The 23531-nt window shown below is 41.7% G+C and overlaps 1 protein-coding gene across 1 annotated transcript in view; it reads right to left on the reverse strand.

Annotated features, from left to right (window-relative positions):
* The window catches only part of NBAS (NBAS subunit of NRZ tethering complex), a 3380746-nt gene that overhangs the window by 2780883 nt on the left and 576332 nt on the right, over nt 1-23531 (reverse strand). The gene's annotated exons all lie outside the window — the stretch shown is intronic.

A 23531-nucleotide genomic window follows, 5' to 3' on the forward strand; every position in this document is an offset into this window, starting at 1 on the left:
GAAACACTCAGAGAAAGAACACAGAAGTGGCATTAATCCATCTTTATTCAGTCTGTCCTGGTACCTCAGCTGTTCGCCTTCAATGGGACACATTCAAGCATTTTCAGTGTTCTTTTATATATGCATCAATCAATTAATTAAACAATTAATTATTTCAAACATTTTTAACTCATTCAACACTGAAACATTTTTATACCAAAAAACTTCAAATGTAATATTCTTTCCTTTTGTTCTTTTTCCCTAATCACTTTAAAGAATACATTATTTTATTTTGAGCAAAATTTCTTATATGTGTGTTACAAAAATACAAACATGGAATAAATACTCTATTATAGTCAAAATTACAATATTAATGAATTTCATCAATTTTATAAATTCATTTCACTTGGAAATACAATGTGATGCCTTATAAATCACTTTTTACTAAATTTAATTCAAACGTTACAAAATTTCTTGTACTTAATATTAAATTCACAATTCTTAACGAATACTTTATATGTTCAAAATTATGACTGCAATAAATTCCATTAAATTTCCAAATTCATTCCCTTAGGAAATAAAGTGTGATACCCTATAATCATTCTCTGTTCAAGCTTATTCAAAGCCGCTTTAAAATTCCCTTTACACAAATGGGGCCTAGCAAGTACACTAAATCTAAAGCTGTCATTTTTACCATCATGTATGTTACAAAAGTGAGCAGCTACAGGGCTTTCCAAATTTCCCCTCCTTATGTCACCCAAATGCTCCAGAATGCGAATCTTAATCTTTCTGGTTGTTTGACCAATGTACCACATAGGTGGAACACAATCACATCCTAAAATATATACTACACCAGATGACCTACAATCAAATCTCTCAAAAGCAACGTACTTTTTTCCATTTATTTTCATTCCATGCATATTTTTAATTTTGTCACAAACAGAGCAATTACCACAACTATACATCCCAATATTACTATCTACCATAACTTCCAGTTTTCTATTCAAAATTTCCTTTAAATTGGGATATCTTTTATAAGAAAAAGTAATATGCTTGGGAAAAAGGCACAGATCGCCTCTGAGCAGGCGGTATGCCACCGAGTAGAGCTGGAGTTTCTTTAACCGGGCAGCATATGGCATCTATTTGAGCCCTTTGATCCTCTTGGTGAGGTACTTTTGGGGTCTTTCCAGTTGCTGTAGGTATCTGGTAAGGTACATCCCAAAAGGGGCACTGTACTCAATTATGGGCCTGATGAGGGATGAGTAAAGAAGCACGATGACCTCCCCTGATCTAGATGTGAATCCCTTCATGATTAGGTGGGCTATATAAAATGATTTTCTAACCACTTTGGCCACGTGGTTGTCGAATGAGAGATTGCTATCAACTTGGGTCCCCAGGTCCCTAATTACTTCTTCCATACTTAATGGATTACCATCTGTGTGGTAATTTGTGGGCACTTTGTTTTTGCCGAAGGGGATGACTATACACTTTTTGGCGTTTAGCTTGAGGCCATGGTTCTGGCACCAGTTGTCTGTTTCTATGAGGCCCTTTTGTAGGATGCTTGTGTCGGCTGGAGAGTTGATTATGGCACCCAGTTTGCAGTCATCTGCGAACTTGGTCAGCCACAGTCCTTCCGTGTTGGCCTGTACCTCCGAGAAATATATACTGAACAAGAGAGGTCCCAGGACTGAGCCTTGTGGGACGCCACTTGTAACTGGTTTGGAGTCTGACATGGCTCCAGCAATTCTAACCATGTGGGTTCTGTCCTTGAGCCAGTTTGCAACCCATCTAGTGACATAGGGGTTTATATTTAAGCTGGTGAGCTTATCTATAATGCCCGAGTGGGGTATTGTATCGAAGGCTTTTGCGAGGTCCAGGTAGGCTGTGTGGACCACCTTCCCCTCGTCAATGGCCTTGGTGACTGTTTCAAAGAAATCGACCAGGTTTAAGAGGCAGGATCTGCCCTAACAAAGCCGAACTGGGTAGGATCCAGTGTCTGTAGGTCCCCAATATCTTTATTTATGAGGTCCATGATGATCCTTTCCATAGCTTTGCAGACCAAGCTAGTCAGGCTTATGGGGCGATAGTTTCCAGGATCCGTTGAGGCACCACCTTTGTGGAGAGGGACCACTGTTGCTGTACGCCACTCTTTGGGTACACATCTTGTAGTAAGGCTGAGATTGAACAGTAGTTTTATGTTTGGGTTTAGCTCCTCTTGGAGTTCATGTAGGACGCAGCCCGGGACACCATCTGGTCCCATTGTTGCTGTGTTTTTTGCTTTGGAGAGGGCAGCTCTTACCTGAGCATCTGAGATGTCAGGGGGGCAGCACTCTGCTGGGATAGATATTTGCCCTTTTGGTGGGGAAGGGGGGGAGAAGTTTGCGCTGAACATGTCAGCTAGGATGTTGGCAATGTCTGTGGGTTTGGTGTATTTTTTGTCATTTTGGACTAATTCTGAGCATATCTGGGAATTACCACCCAGGTTCCTAACATAACTAAAGAAAGCCTTGTGATTATCTTTAGTGTCCTGTGCAATTTTTCTCTCGAAGCTGGCCTTAGACGATTTTATGAGTGCCCGTAGTTTTTTGCTAATACTGATCAGAGATGCCTTCCCTTTTTGGGATTTTGCTCTATCATGTAGTAGCTTCCTCCTTCTATTGTATAGTTTGTTTATGGCTGGGGTCCACCAGACAGGACGTCTGCCTTTGGAGGATTGGGTCTTGGTTTTGTTTGGGATTGCATGATCCATGCATTCCTGAAGGTGTTCATAGAATGCGTTTACAAAGGATTCTGCGGTCTGGGCCATATTTTCCACTGGCCTGGGGGCTTTGAAGGATTCCACCTCGGTTTTGAGGAGTGTGAAATTTGCTTTAGAGAAGTTTTTAACTGTGGTTTTCTGGGCAGGGGGTGGGGTCGGGATGTGGATATCTAGTGAGATTAGTTTATGGTCTGATCTTACCAGTGAGGGATACACTTCTGGTCTGGAGCATAGAGTTCCCATGTTGGTGATGATCAGGTCCAGTATGTTTTCCCCTCTTGTGGGAGTGGTAACAAGCTGTTCCATAGCATTTGAGTTCATAAATTCTAGGAACCTTTGGGCTAGGGTGTTGGAGCTAGAGTAATGCTCCCAGTCTATGTTTGGGTAGTTGAAGTCGCCCAATATAATGGTGTTTGGAGAGACCTTCATATTTTCCAGTGTTCTCAGGAAGGCAGAGTGGGGTTCCTGGGTTTGGGAGGGTGGTCCGTAGCACGCTACAAACTGGAAGGCAGTTTTAACCACATGGATAGTCTCTGACGCTTCATGCTGTGCCACCAACCTGGAGGTGTGGGTATCTTTGACGAATATTAATACTCCCCCTCCTTTTGTGGTTCGGTCCAAGTTTTGGGGCCGAAAAACATGGTGCTAGTACCTCTTCCTAGGAGTGACAGTCTTCTACTCATATTCCAGAATATGTACAATGACAGACAAATGGGAAAGTGTGTGATTCTACTCTAATCAAATTATGTAAAATAATGTTACAAAAATTAAAAAATTACAGACCATCTCAGAATACCTCAGGTTTGTTTGCATTTTAATATTTAACAACAGTCTTAGTAAAATGCCTTACTCCTGTGGTACCTATATTTGGAAAGACAAACTGAATGATGCACTTGCACATGTGACAAATAAGAGGTTCATTTCCATATGGTAACACAGCCACCATACAGTAGCAACTTAGTAATACAAATGTAACTTGCAAACATGCAAAGTACGAAAGACAGCAGTGAACAAATTTCAGTTCACTGCAGTGAGCACATTCTAACAAGACACTACGCACCAAAAGATGGAAATGAAGAGACAGCTTTGTGAGCATTCTTAAGGAAAAAAACTAATGAACTGAGGTAAAACTAAAACACATTTTGCCTTCTTTCTAACTGTAGAACTGTGTTCCCTATGGTTTCCAACAATATTCTCTGCACCTGGTATAACAGGCATATTCACTGCTACAGCTTCAAGGTAAAAATTATTTGACTGATATACAGACACACACACACCTGGGAAAGGCTGGCACGGGTTTACTACCCATACCCCCTTTTGCCTACACTATAAAGGTAGTTCCAGCTGCCACCAGCCACCCTTCTCAGCTACTATAAGCCCCTTACAAGGCTGTCCAATCCTACTGTGTAATGTTACTAGTAATCCAAATGGTAGTCTGACCAAGCAAGATTATTAGAGTGGCCTGTACAGTGTTACCAAATATACATATAAGTACTCTAACAGCTTAAATATGTCTCATAAATATCAGCCACAAAGATGGGTTTAAACATATTTAATAATAAATAATAAAAGAATAAGACAATACTTAGTAAATCAACATAGTTTCTTCAGAGTTTAAAATCACAGGAAGTATTTAAAACAATAATGCAGTGCAGTCTCAAATAAATACAGAAACCATCTAAACTAATCTTTACTATATTCCTAATTATATCTAAAATAGATATTATGACCCAAATCTTACTTACAGAGCAAGGCAAGTGCAGATGGTGATGATGAGTGGATATTCTTGCTAGGTCCAAGACAAAATACAAAATGCCCAGTCTCTCTCTTCACAAAGTCTCTGTGATATGATTCCAGAACCATTTTCTCCTACATGGGTTAGCTTGGATGACATCATTTTTGACACCTGACTTCAGTCTCCAAGCTAAACCCCTTTTGTCAGAGACTAACAGAATTTAGCATCTCTCTTTGAAAATATATAGCCTTCAGATGTTTGTACCTGCTAGAGGACATAAAACAATAAAACACTTAGAAAACAATGCAGAAGGCCCCCTAGTTCTAGACATCCTGTCTCACTGCTGCACTGAAACTAACTTTTATAGCACACTTGTAAAACACTTTAATTTCAACTTATTTTCTTGAAGTTTTGCAAGTTAACTCTGTATGTCCCAGTTTCTGCTATTAAAACATAAATTTGCACAGCAGGGCATGCAGTGGTTTCATTTTAGCTCAGTACATATCATACAGTTCTGTATAAATCATATCAATATTCACAAATGACCTAGATTAATGAAACAATTCCAAATAGCTGGGCTGGCAGCATGACACTTCTTCCACCCCCAAAAACTCAAGCTAGTTTTTCAAGTGACCCTTGATAAATGTTGTGTGACAGGGTTGAGCCTATCTGGGAAGACCTTACCCCATTCCCTGTCATGAGAGCCCGTCTGCGCTGGCATCATAATCCCACGGTGATGCACTGTCATATCATATGCTTGCAACCCAAGGCTCCACCTTAGTAACATGGTATTTTGCTGTCTGGCTCGATGTAGGCATGTTAACGGATTGTGCTCTGTAACTAGAGAGAATTTCCTTCCATACAGATAAAGCCAAAGTTTCTGCAGTGCCCACACTATGGCTAGGCATTCCTTTTCTACAGGTGCAAAGCATTCCTCCCTGAGTTGGAGCGTACGATTGAGATATACCACTGGGTGCTCTTCTCCATCTGAGGAAACCTAGCTAATGAGAGACCCCACCCCATGGTTTGAAGCATCCACCTGCAAAGCAAATTATTTGCTGTAATCTGGACTGGCTAACACAGGGGGCCCTCCCAAAGCTCCTTTAAGCTTCTGGAATGCTTGCTCACATGCTGTGGTCCACACTACTTTATGTGGCCTGTTTTACCTTATCAGGTCTGTGAGGGGAGCAGCTATGGTACTATAATTGGGGACAAATGTTCTGTAGTACCCTGCTGTAACTAAGAATGTCCTCAGCGCTTTTTGGTAACAGGGGTAAGCCAAACCTGAATGGCTTCCACTTTGGCAGGTTCTGGCCTGATCTTACCACTCCCCACTCTATGTCCCAGGTAGGAGACCTCTGCCATACCCACCTGAGATTTGTTGGGCTTAATTGTCAACCCTGCCCTCTGTAGTCTGCCCAGCACCTCCCTGACATACTGAAGGTGTTCTTGTCAGGAATGGCTGTAGATGGCAATATCATCTAGGTAAGCAAGGGCAACATCTCCTGTTAGGATCTTATCTACCAACCTCTAGAAAGTCGTTAGAGAATTTTTCATCCCAAAGGGCATCTTCATGAACTCATACAAGCCAAAAGGAGTCACAAAGGCGGACCTCTCTCTAGCACTGGGAGTCAAGGGCACCTGCCAGTAACCCTTGGTAAGATCAACAGTGGGAAGATACGTAGCCCCACTCAGCTGCCCTAGGGCTTCATCTGTCCTACGCATGTGGTAAGCATCTGATTCTGTGAGACTATTTAATTTCCTCCTGTAGTCCACAGAGAACCTGGTGCTGCCATCCTTCTTTGGGACCAGCACCACTAGGGAGACCCAAGTACTGTTGAACTTCTGAATTACCCCTAGTTCCAGCATTTCCCGTATCTCCTCCCTCAAAGTCGGTTGGACTCTCTCAGGCACCCTATAAGGGGCGTGCTTAATAGGCCTTTGGAGTCCTGTATCCACATGGTGCTGGACCAGGCGGGTGCATCCTGGTTTCCCAGTGAACATGTCCCCAAACACCTGTAACACTGCTCGGATTTCTCAAACTTGGGTAGGGGATAACTGCTGGGACACTGCTACCTCTTCCACTGAGGTGTCAGTTCGAGACTCACTAAGGAGATCAGTCACCAGATCTCCCTCAGACTCCTCCTGCCATCCACTGCAAATACTCAACACAAGGGCCTCCCTATCATGGTACGGTTTCATCATGTTAACATGGTAGAATTTATGCCCCTGCCTCCTGCATAGCAGTTCTACCATGTAGTTAACATCACTGACCTTCCTTACTAACTTGTAGGGTCCCTTCCAAGCTGCCTTCAGCTTGTTGTGTCTGACAGGAAGGAGAACCATTACCTGCTGCCCTACAGCATGCTCTCTAGCTTGAGCATTCCTGTCATGCCAGACCTTTTCTGCTGTTGGGATTCTGCCAGGATCCCCTGAGCCAAGTCCATCAGCTCCCAGAGCCTTGTCCTGTGGTTTAGGACATATGCCACAACAGACTCCTTGTGGGATCCACACTCACCCTCCCACTCATTTTGAATCATATCTAGAGGTCCCCTCCCCCTATGCCCATACAGCAACTCAAAGGGTGAAAAATCTGTGGATTTCTGGAGAACCTCTCTGGAGAAAACAACAGATGGGGGCAAATATTTGTCACATTCCCTCTTGAACTGGTCTGCAAATGCCCATAGCATTGTCTTGAATGTAGAGTTTAACCTCTCAACAAGACCATTAGTCTGGGAATGGTAGGGGGTGGTCTTCATGTGCTTCACCCCACTGTGCTTCCACAGACAAACCAGCACGTATGACATGAAGCTGGCATCTTTGTCATTCAGTATTTCGTTTGGGAAACCTACCCTGATGAAAATCTCTAACAAAGCATTTGCCACCTTTTCTACCTCAATGAAGGACACAGCCACTGCCTCAGGGTATCTGGTAGCATAATCTACTACCATTAGGATATACTTTTTTCTGTGGAACTCGGTGTACTCAGAGGCCCCACAATATCCACAGCAACCCTCTGAAATGGCTCCTCAATCACAGGCAAAGGCATCAAAGGAACTTTCACCTTATCTCCTGCCTTGCCTACCTTTTGGCACTGCTCACAGGTCCTGCAGTACCCTGCAACATATCTGGAAATCTCAGGCCAATAAAAGTTCTGAAGAATGCATCTATTTGTATGTTTTATGCCCATATGACCTGCAAAGGGAATATCATGGGCTATGGCTAGAAGTGCCAGATGGTAGGCTCTGGGCACTATCAACTGCTGTATTTTATCACCCTCTAGCCCTCCCTCAGGGATCCACTCTATATACAGTAAGCCTTTGTCCCAGTATACAGATTCCTCCTTCCTTTGAGAATTAGGTGCCTCACTAGCTATGTCCCTCAGGTCTTGCAATGTTGAGTCTGAGAGCTGAGCCTGACTCAACTCTCTCTTGGTAACCCTTTGAAGCTCCCCTTCACAGGAAGTCTGGTATTTGACAGCAGTGCCTCACTGTCAGCCCAGATATTACCACTCACCTCTGCTCTTACAGTCACTCTGTCCAAGGGAACATCAGTACTCACAAGCAGCTGTGGCTTATCTTCAATCTCAGTGCTGCAGGGTAGCTCTCTCCCTGAAGTAACCACCTCACCAGTCTTGGCCACAGGTGTGCAGTCTGTCTGGGTCTACCCCAGGCTACCAGACCAACATGTTTGTCTCCAAGCCTGACTGCATGTAACTGCATGCACACAAGGTACTGGATTAAATCATTCCCTCTCAGGACATCTGCAGGGATATCCTCAAATACACCTACTTTCTGGCTTCCTTTTCCACCCTCCCAGTCAAGGTGAACCCTAGCCAAAGATATTTGGAATAGGATCCCTCCTGAAGCTCTGACTGGAGTAGACTGCCCAAGCAAGAAGTGCTCCTCTTTAACCACTGCAGGCTTCACAATGGTTAGGTCAGAGGCTGTCTCTCTTAGCAGTGGCCTCTTCCCCATCCCACTATTATGGGATATAACCTCTTGTGGTAGTTTGGTACCCTTATAGTTTCGAGACAACTTACTGCTGGCATTCTTGTCATTCCCACTTACTGACTCTCCCACCTTTTGTTCTTCCCCCTTCCTCCGTGGACATCTATATGCTACATGGCCCCACTGATTGCATTTAAAACTTTTAACCCTTGGTCCTGGATGTGTACCTGGACTAGTGGCTTCCTCTGCTATTGGCGGACTCTGTTGAGGCAGTCTGGGATGCCCACCATGGGTTCCATTAGACTCATGAGCAGCACTGGGTGTCCCTTTCCTGTGCAGGGATGCCCTGCTTGCTAGGTATAGGTCTTCCTTCTTCCCCAACTCATCTGCAGTACTGCACTATCAGCTAACCAGATTCTCATGTCCTCAGGCAGTGTGTTAAGGGCTTGTTCCCTCACCAGAATGTCTGCCAGCCCTTCAAAAGTGGTGACCTGACATCCACTCACGCACCTATGAAAATAAGTGCTTAGTTCAGCAATATATTCACACACACTTTCATCTCCCTTGCATTTATGCTCACCAAACGTTTTCCTATAAGCTTCAGGTGTTAACATAAAGCATTCTAACAAGCACTTTTTGACTGTATTATAATTTAAGCAACCAGTATCAGACAATTTAGAAATAGCAGTTACAGCTTTACCATGGAGTAAGGGGGTCAGGAACCATACCCAGAGCCCTTGGTCACATACTGTTAACATACCCTTTCAAACATATGAATGAAACTATCAAAATTATTCTCCTCTGTAAATTGTGGAAGAAATTTACTGACCTTTGCTGTTTCTGGGGTTCGGTTACTTTCTTCTCCATTACCTCCATGACTCTGGCAAAGAATCAGCATCTCCTTTTCATGTTGCCTCTGCCTCTCATTCTCTTCAGCTCCAGGCATCACAGTTTCTCATTCTCCTCAGCCTTCAGGTGTCTCAGTTTCTTATTTTCCTCAGCCTCTAGATGTCTCAGTCTCTCTGCTGCTTTTATTTCCAAACTCTCGGCTTCCAACTCAAGTCTCTCCAACTCTAGATGGATTTTTAAGTCCTCTGTGGAAAGGTTGAGCTGTCCATTTTCTGAGTTGTACATCTCCAAGGCAAGCCTCATTGTCCTCTTGACTACTGGCCTGTGATGCAGTTGTGCCCAAAGCTACAATAACTTCTGCTTTAGCTTGGCATGCACCAGTCCTTTAGCTAGCACATCTCATCCAACTGGCTCTTTGTCAGGTGCCATACTCCTCTGCAGGCATGCTTGCCTGCTCTCTCTAGCTATCTTAGCTAACAAAAAAAAAATACAGTTGTGATGTGAAACTCTGAATGTTCATTGTAGGGCTGACTGAGAGTACAAACACCTTCAGTGACCACTGTACACAGGCTACAGGAATTCAATATCCACACCACTACAAGCCAATTAATACGTAATGTGGCTATCTCACCACTGTCATCCAATTAATATGTGATGTGGATATCCCACCACTGTCCACCAATTAATATGTGATGCCCCTACACAGGCTCAGTAATCGATGAGCCTCAATCCTCACCACTGGCAACAGTGGGGGATGTACACAATGGGAGGATGACAACTATGCACACAGTAAAGTGCAATTTCCCTTAAGAGCACACAGAAATCACAGTCAATCTGGGGCTGGTTTCTCCCTCTCTCTCCAGATCTCCAATAAGACTCCCCAGTGGCACAGCTATAGGGTTGAGATTTCAGCCGAGTGGACAATCCAAGACCTCCAGCACTCTCTCTGTAGAAACCAGTGCTTCATGGCCCTGCCCAAGTAGCTGACACACACACACACACACACACACACACACACACACACACACACACACACACACACACACACACACACACACCTGGGAAAGGCTGGCACGGGTTTACTACCTATGCCCCCTTTTGCCCACACTATAAGGTAGTTCCAGCTGCCACCAGCCACCCTTATGAGCTACTATAAGCCCCTTAACAAAGGGTGCCCAATCCTACTGTGTAATGTTACTATTAATCCAAATGGTAGTTTGACCAAGCAATTCTACTGGAGTGGTCTGTACAGTGTTACCAAATAGCTATGCAAGTACTCTAAGAACTTAAATATGTCTCACAAATATCAGCCACAAAGATAGGTTTGAATATATTTAATAATAAATAATAAAAGAGCAAGACAATACTCAGTAAAGCAACACAGTGACTTCAGAGTTCAAAAGCACAGTAAGTATTTAAAACAACATTCCCGGTCAACAAATGTTAAATAAAATAAAATAAAATAAAACAATGCAGAACAGTCTCAAATAAATACAGAAAACATCTAAACTAATCTTTACTATATTCCTAACTATATCTAAAAGAGATACTATGCCCTAAATCTTACTTTACAGAGCAAGGCAAGTGCAGATGGTGATGATGAGTGGCTGTTCTTGCTAGGTCCAAGACAAAATACAAAATGCCCAGTCTCTCTCTGAGAGAGTTCTTAAATTAATATTGAATATCACTGCTGGGTCAGCTTGGATGACATCACTTTTTGTCACCTGACATCAGTCTCCAAGCTAAACCTCTTTTGTCAGAGACTAGCAGAATTTAGCAGCTCTCTGTGAAAATACATAACCTTCAGATGGTGTGCCTGCTACAGGACATAAAACAATAAAACACATATAAAACAATGAGAAGGCACCCTAGTTCTAGACATCCTCTCCTTGCTGCATTGAAACTAACTTTTATAGCATAATCGTAAAACACTTCATTTTCAACTTATTTTCTTGAAGTTTTGCAAGTTAACTCTGTATATTCTAGTTTCTACTATTAAAACATTCATTTGCACATGCATACAGTTTATACGCAGTTCTGCTCTAAGTCAGCAGGGCATGCTGTGGTTAAATTTTAGCTCAGTACGTAACATACAGTTCTGTATAAATCATATCAATATTCACAAATGACCTAGAATTATTTACAAAATTCCAGACAGCTGGGCTGGCATGGTGACAAGGGGAATGAGTACAATTGATGCAGCCATTTTCCCCAGAACCTGAAGAACCAGTTTTGCAGAGGCTTGTGTCTTCCTGATTAACAATAATACATAATGGCAGAGATCGTCTACTCTGTCTTGTGGGAGTTTTGCTACAAGTGTAGCTGTGTTTATCTCTGCTTCTATGAAGACTCAGCTTTGACATGGCTCTAGAGCAGATTTTTCGTGGTTTACGGTAATACCTAGGGAGGAACAAAGCTGAAAGGTATAGCTCCTGGCTTGCAGCAGAAGATGCCTGGTTGGGGCGGTTATGAGCCAGTCATCCAGATATGGAAACACCCAGAATCCTCTGCATCTCAGGTGAGCCACCACTACTGCCATGTGCTTGATGAACACTAGGGGCTGTAGTGAGACCAAAGGGCAGAGCTCAAAACTAGAAATGACTGGCTCCTAGACAGAAGCACAAGAAACTTCTGGATAATCTTTCCATTCGAATGTGGTGGTACACATCCTGAAGTTCTGTAGAGTACATCCAATTGTCTTTTTCCAGGAATGGAAGTATTGACTGCAGTGTCACCATCTGGAACTTGGTCTTTTTTACAGATTTGTTTAGATTGCTGAGATCCAAAATGGGTCTCCAGTGCTCTTTTTTCTTTGGAACTAAAAAGAATCTTGAGTAAGTTCCGGATCCTCTCTGGTTTGCAGGGACTTCTTGGAAGACTCTTTTTCTTAGCAACATTTGGATTTCTAGTATTGCTTGTTCCTTTTGACTGGGTGGAACATCTGGAACTGACTTGTTTACAGGAGTGGGGAAGGAGAAGGGAGTAATATAACCCATGGATATGTCCTGCACCCATTTGTCGTTTGTTATCTTCTGCCAGGTTTCACGGTGCAGAGACAATGGACCCCCAAGTGTCTTCAGAGACAAGCAATCAGGCACTCCCTCAGGAGTGTTGGAAGGGTCTACTAAAGAAAGATTCTCTAGAGTCCTGATGTTGTAGGCCTCCCCTGCCATGAGGGCAGCGTCTTTCATTATTCTTCACCCCTCTGCCTCTAGGGGAACTTTCACTCTATGTGTCTTGGAAAGACCTCTGTGGTTTTCTGAACCACATCTTTCCACTACCTCTCTGATCTTTGGGAAGGGGTCTAGTAGGTGTGGAACAATGTACTTCAATGGCAGATAAGGTCTTGCCTTCTTGTTCACACTAGGTGAGCATTTCTTTTACTATGGGCCCAAAAAGAGAAGAACCGTCTAAAGGGGCATTAATGAAGGAAGACTTGAAGGGCTCAGCAAAATCACAAAGACGCATCTATGCCAGCCATCTGAGTGAGAGATGCCACTGCCCTACTCATTTCATCTGCTGCATATGATATAAGCCTCATGGGTGAGTTAACAACTGAATTTAGGGTGGCGAGCTCAGCACCGACGTCATCTGCTGCCGCATCAGCTACAGCTCCTTGGAGGGAGTCTGATAGTTCCTTTAACAGGTCCTCTGCAATCTAGTGAAGTGGGTAAGACAATGCAGTGACTGTAATGCAAAGGTCACTGATGAAGACGTGCTTCCCATACCTATGGTCCTGGAATCCTTATTTGGAGGATGGATAGAAGAATTGATCTTGGAAAGATCCTTTTTAGTGGCTGCCACCATGACCATGGCATCAACTGCTACACCTTTTGTCAAGAAATTCTTGTCCTTAGGGGCTGTAATATATTTATTTGGCCTTCTAGGAGCAGACTCTATGGTGTCTGGGGTCTCACAAGCTTTCCAACAGATTAACTCCATAAGTTCATCGAAAGGAGGGGGTCACCCAAGAGGTTGAGGGGTGAGACCAAAAGGCCTTCAGATAAACAGACACCTCTGCTGAAGGGGAGGTGGACTGCCAGTCACCTCTCTGCTTTAAAATTTCCAGGATGTCTACAAAAGAGACATTTTCAGGAGGTGACCGAGGGGACCCTTCTGCTTCATTGAGATCAGTATGAGATGTGATGGACTCCTCTGGTGAGTCAAGATGCTTCCTCTTGCATGTCCTCTTCCGGATGACCTCCTAAGTGGACTATTCTGGGGAGGTTTTGGAAGACAGAGGAGTCGCCTGCTGGACATCCTGAGGCCTAAGGTCTCTGTGGACCTCTGGAGTGGGTAGATGAGAAGGCAAAGACATCTGGACAGAACTGGGAGAAAGATGCGAAGGAGACTGTGTCTTGGACTGAGAAGCGGTCAGAACCCTCCTCATAACTTCAAAGGCAGCCAGCCTCCACTCCAAAGAATTCCCAGGATCTGCCAAACAGGTTGTCTGACCCAATAGAACATACGGAGCAGAAGATGGAAGTTCTGATGCTGAGGCAGAAGCCAAACTCACAAGTGCCGGGGCGCCTAGAAGCAGGGTCAGATCTGGAGAGATCAGAACCAGCTCCGCGGACCTGACTGTACAGTGTCAGCTCTCAGAGGTCTCCTGCTCTGAATGGGTGGAAACACTTGGGGCAAATATTGGATCCAAGGAGCCTATGGGTTCCAAACCCGATACAGACAAAAGGTTGATATCAGAATCTTCCAGCTCCGAAGCCAAAGGACAGACCGGAGGAGGAGCAGGCACCAAGATGGAAGACTGTGTCTGATCAGATTCCTTTGGGCGCGGATCCAACAATAATTTGGCTAAGGCTGGTGTCTTGAACAGCCTCTCCACCACCCTATCCACATCTTTATTGGACAGACTGCTGGTGGACCGGGTAGAGAGGTTAAGTGACCTCGATCTTGCTAGAAAAGGTGAAGGGAGCCGAGAGTGGACTGGTTTCAGGGAAGGTGATTGGCTCCTATACCTAAACTCAGAAGATAAGATAGACTTCGGAGGTGAGGGTTCTTGTTGCTCCGAAGAAGCTTTGGATCAGACTTGAGTTGTCTGCTCCAGTACTTTGTTTGCAGCTGACAGCTTGGGAGTTTTCTGCTTCAGCTCCAAAGAGGATCTCAGGTCCGAAGAAGCTTGTTTTTGCTGCTTATCCAATTGTTCAGATTTTTCTGATTTTGAAGATGATGATTCCGGTGATATAGCCTCAGAAAAGGGGTCTTAATCAGACCTTTTAGAATTATATTAGTTTTGCAGTCCATCAATGCCCTATGGTTAAATCCATGGCAAACTGAGCAGGATTCCTGTAAATTAAGTGACCCCAAGCAATACACACACAAAATATAAATCACTACAGGGCATCTTTTTTCCACATTTCTCATACTTTTTGAAGCTCAGAGGCTTCCCTTCCTGCTTTTGAGACATGCCTATAACAAGAAATAGAACAGAGGAAGAGGAACGGAACACATGCTCACAACACACTCAAAAACAGTCTTCTAACTTAAATGGACAAAAAAAAATTTGAAAGGGAAGAGAGTTTTCTTTCGTTTGTGATTAGAAAAGAGGGGGAAAGACAGAAAAAGGGAGAAGAATGTCCTCTAATTTAAAACAGATGTTAGTTAGACGTCCTCTTACTCAAACGGAAACTAACAACTAAGTAAAGAGAGTAAGAGTAACAGACATTTGTTAAAGGGTAAAGATATAGGATTAGGTTAATTAAAATGTTTTTTTTTTAAACTATGGAAAGTTAGATATCTATAATATTAAGAAAAAATATCAAAACACTTAGCCCAGAGCTTGCTAGACAACCTCTTCACTGCTCAGCAAACGAGATCTGGGGAAGCTAGGGGGTTGCATTATGGGTAAAGAAGGATGCCCGTGAGCTTTGCTGAAAACCTCGAGCTTTAGAAATGGCCAAGATGGATTGGATCCAACCCCATCAGTGAGAATAAAAGTGAGATTGACAACATCACATCTGTAGTTTACCCTGTGAGGTACTGCTGTCAATCTTAGATGGAAAATTAATCCTGCTAATGTCAGGAACATAGCAGCTGATATAAAAAAAAGACAGAAAGCTGTGGAACTGTTTTCCACTGCTTTTACTGCAGACAGAAGGAAAACTTAAAACACTCACCTTTCATAGCAAAACAAAGCAATTAGAGGGGTTTAAAGGCAACTGTCACCTCTTCTAAAAAATTTACATAAGCAGCAACACAGTATTGAAATGCTATGCATTAAATGTTGGTTATCTATAATAGTTTATATGTTAAGATAATTTGAATGCATTATCAAGGATTTCTGTGATATTTAGAGAAAAGTCAGAAAATATTGTTTTGTGTAAAGTATCAATACATTTACCATTTTCAAGCCCCCCCCCCCCCCCCCAAACACACTCAGGGAGAACTGCAGAAAGAGAGACAAGTGGAACCCTATCAACTAGGAGTACTGATAATGTTCATAAAAAGATTTTTTATATTTCTTTGTGACATCCTCCCAGACAGGGGATGCATATCTGGTGCACTCAGATCCACGGTAAGAGATTTCCACTGAATGAGTCAGTCCTTACATTGTTCAAGTGCATGAGCATTTTGTAGTCCACAAAGGAAATGTAACCATTGATGGCAACATTAATATACAGCTGAATTTACTTTAATGTATGTTTACTATGTGCTCTTGCATTACAAACATTAAGAATAGGAAAGCAGAAGTACTTAGCTGTGTTTAAATGCGCACATCATCAGACGTGCATTTAAACACAGTACTGCATCCCACATACAGTATTTTACATGCTACATCCATTTTATACAGTCACACACACAGATATATATATATATATATATATATATATATATGGAAACACTACTAAATCTCGAACTTTTGAAATCTTGAATTTCAAAAGCTCGCGACCATGTAGCCGAAACCCCACATTACCAAAAGACCAGAAGCGCGAAATTCAAAATCCCGATGTTAAAGGAGTTTGAGTTAGCACTTCTGGTGTTGTGGTTCAGGTAAGTTATGTGTGTGTAAGTGTGTTTGTGAGGGGCTTTAGTGTGTGTAAGTGTGTGTTGTGACAGTGGTGTGTGTGTGAGGGGCTGTAATGTATGGGTGTGAGTTTGCCTTGAGTGTATGTTTGTGTGATCTCGGAGTTAGAATATTAAAGTGGGGGGTATGGGGGCACATGGAGGGTACATGGAGGGTGCAGGGGGGTGAAGCCCCCCTGCTTATATTTAGTGTAGGGTGGTTTGTTTGGTTATGGGGGGAGGCTGTGTGTATGCTGTATATATGTAGTACTTTGCGATTTTGAATTTTCCTCTTTTAACATTTCGGTAATGTGGGGTTTCGAGCTTATAGGCTCGGTATTCTGGGCTTCGGGATTGTGTAATTTCAGGATTCAGTAATGAATCCATATATATATATATATATATATATATATATATATATGTATCTATGTATGTATGTATGTGTATATATATATATATATATATATATATATATATATATATATATATATATATATATATATATATGATTTACTATCAAAATGTGGGGAAAAAAAACAAATTTTCCACATTTTGATCGAATTTGTTATCCGAATTTGGTAATACAGAATTTCAGAAATGCTAACCACAGAATCGACATTCGAACACTGGAAGTTCCAATGTTGAAAGCCTGTGTTACTGGTAAAGTTTCTGAAGAGGGGCAAGTCCCCTACACCCCCCCCCCACCTTACATATTATATATGCCAACTCAGAGATCGCACTACAGTGAGGAAAATGGTAAATTTCCCAATCCCCACTGTAGTGCGACCTGTTATCACAATGTCAACCCAATATTAGCGAATGCACATTACCATTTGCTAACAAAGATTTGAATATTTACCAACTGGCATTACAGAAACTGGAAAGCACGAATTCAACCATTCCAGTTTCACATAAGTGCCATTCCAAATTGTGATAGTAAACCGTGTGTGTGTGTGTGTGTGTGTGTGTAGGGACACATATACAGTTACACAAAATTTCCATTTGAATTTGTTTTTCCTTAAAAGACATGAAGTACACACACAGGCATATAATCTAGTTCTCCACTGTACACACACACACACACACACACACACACACACACACACACACACACACAGATGTATTGTTTGTGTGTGTGTGTGTATACAATATGGGTGCATACAATTCGTTATTTATAATAAACTTATAGTAAAGTTAAGTGTTATTAATGTATACATTCTAGTAAATGGTTTAATATTTACTTACTCACTGTTGCACATTTGCTATGTGTTACACATTCAGTCTTTGTCAGTGTCTTTATGTTAGTATTTTTTTTCTTTGTATTGCTAAGTGCATTTATTACTTGTTATTGTCTTTGCCAATGTAGCCCGAGTCGTGGATGAAAAGGGTCCCAGGACCAATTTACTTTTCTGGTTACCAAAGTATCAATAAATATGAAACAGAAAAAAAGGGGGTGAACATGACAGAAATAATTAAAGAACTAGTAAAGCACATTTTAATTCTGCATCATTCATGAGAGAGAAAAAAGCTTCCCACTGAAGGCATTGGGAAGTAACAGACAGACTTGGTTTGGAGTCCTACTACTTGTCACCTCTAAATGTACAGCAACGATCATTTACTGCAGTGAGAATTTTCACACCTCAGCATGCGAGTGTGGGGGGAGGTCTGTCAATTCTTTGAAAACTACAAAAAAAAGATCCCTTTAAAAAGCCTGCTATTTACCTATCTTCTTTGGCTGGAAGTAGCTAAGAGCTATTTATAGCACAGAACAAGCTCTGACATAGAAGTAGCTCTGTTATAGAAGTGCTTCGCAGTTCTGCCATTCTATCTTAATGGCATGAGAAGACAACACCACTTCCTTATATCTAGCATGACTCATATAAAGAGGACTTGAAATGTATTCTGGGAAGAAGGAATAAAAGCAAGAAAACAAGATTTTGTTATCAAGGCAATCTAGGCTTGCCACCCCTCCGTTTTTTTTCCGGACTATCAGGAAATCAAACTGATTCTCCGGTAGTCCGGAAAACACTGTACAAACTCCGGTATTCTGTTTCAAAAAGGAAACAGACTATCGGAGTTTGTAAATCGGCTAATTTACTATGCTTTTTTTTTTTTTTTTTACAGAAAAGCATAGCAAATCAGCCAAAAGCAGGCGGCGGGAGAGAAAAAAGAAGGCGTTCCCGTTGATCGGCTGATTTACTATGCTTTTTTTACAGAAAAGCATAGCAAATCAGCCAAAAGCAGGCAGCGGGAACGAAAAAAGAGGGCATCCCCGTTGAGTGATGCTGTCGTGACATCACAAAATAGGCGGTATGTTGGCAGGAGAGGGGGTGTGGTGGGCGGGGTTACTGGTGACGCGAGGGGCGTGGCGTGGCTCCGGTTTTAGCCGTGAACGAAGGTGGCAACCCTAAGGCAATCCCCAACATCCGTCATTTTGAGGGAAACATTAAAATTGTAAAAGAAGCAACTTGAAGTGATTTTGAGGCATTAAGATAGCTCGGAAAACAAAGATACAATGAAAAAATCATGTTTTTTGAGTTTTAAGGTGCAGTTTTCCTTTAAAATCGGACTGACAACCCTCAGAAATATGTTAGAACCTGTCAGGCATCTTTAGAGCAGGGTGCTGAGAAGCAGGAGTCTTAGATGTAGCTATAAAGGTGTCTAACAACAAACCAGCTAACACAGCAGGTATGCAGCAGGTTTAGAAGTGCCCATACCACCTCTTCTGGATATCAGATACCTGTGAAGAATCCCATTTAAAATAGTCCATCATTCTAACTACTGTGTCTCAAAAAACAATTCATTCAAAGGACACTCAGAACCAATGGAATCTTCATCAGAGCCATAAGCCAAAGGAGAAGGCATCTGGAAAGAGTAAGACAAGGACCTTTCACCAGACTCTCAATCTTTATCTGAGGAATCAAGTCCCCTAGGCCTTTTGGAAGGAGTTGAACTCCAAGAGGTAGTAGTGACAGAAACCTCTTGGGGAGACTTCAGGGCCATTAAAGCATCAAACAGGCCCTGAGTAAACTCCTGCCATTTCCTTTGAGGGTCCATAGGATGAACAGAGTTTAGTCTTTTGTTTTTTCTTAGTAGGGAAGTCAGCCCTAACAAACATCAGAGGTTCTGAACCATGACAGGATTCAACAAGAGTACCCATAGCCTCTTCCCTGATCAGAATCTGCAGAATCCCTCTAGGGCCCTCCAAGATAATCAACTGCAGTTCCTCCTCAATGTCCGCAGCAAACACCCACATAGCCTCAGATGATGTGCAAAAAGAAGGATCCATGCTGGCCTCCAACGGGGTCACAGTAGAGGACTCTGAAGTCAACACCAGATTTATTTATTTCATTTTATTTAACATTTGTTAACCGGAAAAGTCCGACTTGGAACAAAGCCAATTTTCAGCAGAGGCCCAGGCAGAAACACTCCAGATGTATGTCTGTGTAATGTGGGAGGAAACCGGAGCACCCGGAGGAAACCCACACGAACACAGGGAGGACATGCAGACTCCACACAGAAGGAACCCCAGCTGAGAATCGAACCAGAGAACCTTTTTCTGTGAGGCAACAATGCTACTGTGCACCACTGTGCCATCACAGATGGCCTACAGAGCTATCACCTGCTTCCAGCGAGATGTCTGGTGGAGGCTGGACAGCCAAAGAAGCCGGCCGAGATTTCTTGTCCTTCTTCTTGCTTAACAGAAGTACCTCGTGGTTAACAGATTCTGCCATGCTACCCTGGGGTAACTGTTTGAGCTTCTAGTTCTCAAGATAGATAGACAGGGAAAGCAACTGGCTTTTAACAGTCTTAGGCATAAAAGTCTTACGGATACTACAGGAGGTATGGTTGTGGGAAGCACCAAAAAAAAAAAAAAAAAAAAACTGTGTCCACAAAAGTAATTTAATGTCTCTAGCGCCTCGCCTCACAAAGCCTTCAATGGAGTACAAAAATGAATGCAAAACCACATATTTTATACATCATAATCAACATCCTCAGTCAGTTAAACAATTTACGCAATAAATTAAACATTAATCATATTAAAACTTTCCAATTACAAGCTACACTAATTTCCACTAGAGTTAAAGTGCCATACTTCAGTATAAAAAGAGGGTCTTTATACAGAAGTTTCTTTTTGACAACAAATAGCCCTTTATTTCTCTCCATTTTTTCTAAAATAGTGCCCTGCAAACCTGTAGGGTCACCACAGTGGTACTCTAAAAAATGCTGAGCTAAAGAGCTTTCAAATTTCTTGTTTTTTAGGTCCCTCACATGCTCTTGTAAGTGAACTTTGAAAGCCCTTTTACTTTCTTCTCTATAAAACATACCACACGGGCATTTTAAAACATAAACTATGCACTCTGTGTTACATCTGTGACCATTAATATATTCAAAAGTATGAACCACATATTTACATGAAATACATTTGCCAAAAGGGTTGTTGTATCTTTCGGCTTTTCCTGGTTAGGGGTCGCCACAGCGGAACTCTGGTGCGCTAATGATTGGCAGTAGATTTTTACGTACCGAGTTGCCAGCCCTGAAGTACAACCTTCAACGAAGGTACGCCCATTCACGCATGTCTCCACACAGAAGACGCTTTAGCTGAGAATCAAACAGGGCAATGTCTTATTGTGAGGCGACAACGCTACCGCAGCACCACCACCGCGGTTCCCTTAAAATAGGAACCCTGCATATATCATGACATGGAGCTATAAATTTGCTGTGCACAAGCCTCTCTCTAATACTTCTTCCTCTTCTAAATGAAAAGGTAGGTCATTTACATAACTCAGAGAATTCCTTAAACTTAAGAAGATAGCTCCAGTGCTGCTTTATAATTGCAGCCACCTGGTCATTTAACAAATCATACATAGTGACCATACACATTTTCTTCTTTTCATCTGCGTTATTTATTACATTACTCCTAAAATTATAGCTAAGTTGTTTAGCACTGTGCTTTTTAACTATACAGAGTGAACTTTTCACTTCTTTATCATCATATCCTCTACATTATCACATAACCTTTTAACTCTTATGAGTTCACCATATGAAACAGATTTTATAAGATGATATGGATGGAAAATGGCCCCATGAAGAAAATGATTACTGCCTTGAAACTTACAATGTACTTTTGTGATTATACCTTCATTAGTAGTACTACTTAGATTCACATCCAAAAAAACTACTTGATTGCCACAAGCTGATGTTTCTAATTTAGGCCAAATTTATTCTCATTTAGTTCCTTTATAAATGTACTCACTTCATCATATCCATCCATATGAGATCATCTATGTATCTATAGTGTTGACAAACATATTTTTTAAAGAAAAATAATTTGTATATACATATTCATATTCGAACAGGCCCGTCATAATATTGGCATACATGGGGTAAAAGAAGCCCCCATAGCAGTACCTTGCTTCTGATGATACCATTACACTCAAAACAATTGTTTGTCAAACCAAACTCTACTGGTTCAGTTATATACATAGCCACAGGACTATTGTCCAATGCAAACCCCAAAGTTTCAATTCCAAGGCTGTGTTTAATGCTGGTATATAAACTCTTTGCAGCTATAACCAAACAAAACATATCTTTCTCCCATTGAGTACCAGATATTTTATTAAAAAAATCCAATGTATTCTTAACATATGAAATTTGTTTTTTAACTACACCCAAATAGGTAGTTACATAAAAAATACCAATCTTGTTCAGAAAATACTGACACGCCGATACAATTGGTCTTCCTGGAGGGTTGTAAATATCTTTATGCACTTTAGGAAGGCAGCAAAAACAGCCATCTCACATCCTTCAACATTAAAGTTCCTGTTAACATCATCCTCTGCGAAGTATCCTAATCTATGACCTTTCTTTAGAAGTTCCTGATAATTCTGAATCGCCTTTTTATAATGTTCAATCTGAGCTACATCACACTTATCAACATCATTTAAATGGTCATAACACACAAAAAAACACCGTTTGTTACAATACTTATGGGGAATCTGCCTCCTACACTGGTATTTTCCCTTCTTGCATGACAAATTCCAGTTAATCAAAGGAAAACAAAAACAAAGTAAAAAGACCCCGATGGGGCACTTATGTAATGGCTAGGTATTTAGCACAGCAAGGGTCATTCAGACCAACATGCAATGATGGCATTCGGGCTGGCGGCAAAATAGATTTGGATAGCTGCATCTATACGTCACCTTTATGCCCTACGTCATGTATGGGAAGCATATGTGTGACGTATGGCACACACAAGATCTAAAGCCTGTTATACTGGCTGGACGTAGGACTAGCCTTGGCAGGAGATCCCTAAGGTGAAGAATACTTCAACAGTGATATAGAAGGCCATCATCAAGTAACCATTGTCTCAAGAACATAGACTTTAAAGCACTACATCAATACCTGAGCTTGCTGCATCTGCCAGCTTGATTACTTCAAGAAACTTGAAACAATATTTCACACATTCAAGGTACAAGATTTACTGAAATGGAACAAATCAGTGCTCATTTGGTTCTGTGGGCAATACTGGACTGGGTACACTATGAACTTTTCTTTCTGACAACTGTTATGGCATGCACTGAAGAAGGCCCAGCTCTGTGCTTCTTGTTCTGTTTGAGCTGACATTCCAGGATAAAACATTTCTATCTCGATCTCTTTCTTTGCACCTTGCTATTCATGCATTCTCTCTCAAACATCTGTTTTTTCAATTGATTCTCATCTATTATTTTATCAGTTTTTAATATCAAGTCCTGGACAGAATTTATTTCTCCACAGAAAAGAAAAGAAGACAATTTATTTTCTTCTTGATGATTTCTGCTCTGGCCAACATTGCAATGTAATATCTTTCAGTAGCTGCATTTCTAAGTCCACGTCAGTACATCTCTGAAATTCAATTTTAATATTTGTCTTTAACAACTGCAGCATTATCCACAAAATATGCAATGACGCTTATAGCAATTCTTTACGTTTCTCTGGAAAACATGCTCTACTCAGCACATCTGCTATGTATAGTTTCTTGCCAGGTCTGTATATTACTTTCAGATCAAACATCTTTGGATTAACTAACATTCTCAACAATCTAAGAGGTGTTTTGTACAGCCTTTTTTTTTTATTTTTTAAAGAATTGCATCACGTTTCCACCTGAACTTTTTCATCATGGACATACACATGGAATTTTCACCTCCATACATTATTACTAATACTTCCGTTTGTATCAACGCATCTGTAAATGTTCTTGACC

The sequence above is a fragment of the Protopterus annectens genome, chromosome 1.part0 (assembly GCF_019279795.1).
Source record: "Protopterus annectens isolate FY-2018-M chromosome 1.part0, PAN1.0, whole genome shotgun sequence".
In the NCBI taxonomy this organism is placed as follows: domain Eukaryota; kingdom Metazoa; phylum Chordata; order Ceratodontiformes; family Protopteridae; genus Protopterus; species Protopterus annectens.